This window comes from Vicugna pacos, chromosome 5 (assembly GCF_048564905.1).
Source record: "Vicugna pacos chromosome 5, VicPac4, whole genome shotgun sequence".
Classification (NCBI taxonomy): domain Eukaryota; kingdom Metazoa; phylum Chordata; class Mammalia; order Artiodactyla; family Camelidae; genus Vicugna; species Vicugna pacos.
The window spans coordinates 38813552-38815914 of NC_132991.1; the positions used below are offsets into that span (position 1 = coordinate 38813552).

General features: G+C 40.4%; 1 non-coding gene across 1 annotated transcript; it reads left to right on the forward strand.

Annotated features, from left to right (window-relative positions):
- The first annotated feature begins 1907 nt into the window (after positions 1-1907).
- On the forward strand, positions 1908-2038 carry LOC116280691 (small nucleolar RNA SNORA25). Its single transcript, XR_004190182.1, has one exon. It is a non-coding gene; the product is annotated as a small nucleolar RNA SNORA25 (small nucleolar RNA).
- The last annotated feature ends 325 nt before the right edge of the window (positions 2039-2363 follow it).

The window sequence follows — 2363 nt, forward strand, 5'->3', positions numbered from 1 at the left end:
TTTCCAAATAAGAATATTGTGGGCAACAACTCAACATCAACACATGTATCACATTGGGGAACTTGTAATTGTTCCCTCAGAATATGCTATGAGTGCTGCAGTGTTTAATCAATTAATCATGCGGCTACTGTTCTGCCAACTGTCTACCAGGTAAGCTGTGAGTGTATTTGCATAGTACACATGAACTAAGAATATGAACACAGAAAAATGCCTTTTTTAAATCTGCTTTCCCTTGTTCAAAGCAAAAGACAGCAAAGCCAGTTGAAACTCTAGACTAAGAATATTCACACATGGCCTGAGAGTAAACAGTATCCCTTAACAACTGGTATTATTTAATGTTTGATAAAAATACTGCTCACATTTTTATCAATGGGTAAAAATAATATCTAATATCTACTGAGCAATTACTACATGCCAGATACCAGGCCAAATGCTTTGTATAGAACCTCATTATTCTCACTATTACACTATTGCAGTCATTCTCATTTGGGACTATTTTGACCCCAAGGGTATTTTGCAATATCTGGAGTCATTTTTGGTTGTCAGAACATGGAGAGAAAGGGTTGTCCTATTGGCATGTAAGGGGTAGAGAACCAAGGATGCTGGTAAACGTCCTTCAATGCACATGACAGCTTCTGCAACAAAGAATTACCCAGTTCAACATGCAAATGGTGCACAGGTTGAGAAACCCTGCCCCACTTTTATCTTAATTTAACAAATGAGAAAAATTAGGCTTAAAGAAGTTAAGTAAACTGCTTACTAGTAAGTGGCTGAGGTGGACTCAAATCTGGCATTGTTTCAATCCAAAGCCCACCCCGCTCTCCACCATGTCACACTCTTGCTGCATTGCACCTCACTGGAAAATCATTTGTCTCACTATATATAATCTTGTAAATTCAGCAAACCTAGTGCTTTGAATCAGAGGTCCTAAGTTTAGGTGTAGGGAGGGCTGCTCTCTACCTCTTTGATCTTCACAAGTCATTCTAATTCTCATCAGTAATCTGGGGACCGACAGCTTGAGGTTTCCTAAATGTTTCTCCTAACTTTCTATGATTCTAGCTCCAAGCCTATTAGCAAGGTTACCTGATTGCCTCTCCATCCCTCTGCTGGGTGTTAGAGTAGGCCTCCCTTAGACTTTGACCTTATTCTGTTCTTTGCTTCCCAGCAAGCAGTAGAGGATTCCCTGGACTGGCCCCCTGCTGACTCTGTATCTTCTCTGTGGAACAGAATTTTGCCTTCAGTGATGCCATGGGTGATTTTTCCCACCCTAGAGAACAACCCAAACTCCACTGGGGAGTTAAGGGGGATTTGGCACTGCCCTTTCCCTCCAATTGTCTATGGAGTATCAGATATTCCCTAGGGAAGTCACAAAGAATTGACTCTCTCCCACTTTGAAGTAGTAAAGATTCCAAGGGGAGGGAATCCACAGCCTGACCTCCAAACCAAATAGCTAAGGACCCAGTGTATGTTGCTCAGTTACCTGCATGCACCCCAAGGATCAATCTAAAACAAACAAAGCTAACAGGCAGCATGAAGCTAGATTCTCCATGCCCTGGGTCACCTTATTTTACACCCATTACAGAAGTAACACACATGCCCCCAAAATAGAAGCTTTGCTAACCCACTGCATCAGGTGCTGTAATTTGTCTCTAAATAGAGATTTGAAGTAAAAGAAACAATACTTCCTACCATCTACACTTTTGAAGGATCAGATTTGTTTCTGTAGAAAATGAGATATGGAAGAACACACAAGAATGCACTAAGATATCAAGCAGAACTTAGCCCAGTAATGTGAATTTCATTCCACAGTATTTACAGATGTGATTGACAGAAGGAGTTCTGGTTCTTGAAACCTGCCTATGTCATCCAGAGGTGATGGGTTTTTCTGCCCCAGTTAAAATATATATAGGTCATTTCAAAGAGGGCTCATGCAGCTATGAATCCAGGAGCTCTTAACTATATGATCAAAGCTTGAAATTTCTTCATAGGTTGCTACAGTCACACAATAGTGCGAAGTTTTTTTTGAGGAGATATAAGATATAGGCACTCATAATCATGATAGTTCACTCATAATAATCCATGATTGGTAATCTGGGTAAGTAAATAAATTTCTCAAAGTTTAAAAAAATACATATAGTCACACATTTACATTAGAACCTGAACTTCAACAAATAGTTGCTTCTTATCCTCCTAAGTCACCTCTTGGACATGCTAACAAATATCAAAATTATCCAAAGTGGATCATATTTCCCTGTTGGAGGAGGTTATAAAGAGGACATGACCACAGGTTGACCCAGGAACTGGTCCCCAGCAGTTGAAGCTGCAGCCCCTTATCCCCACCCCGTCCTTGGAATGGACATTCT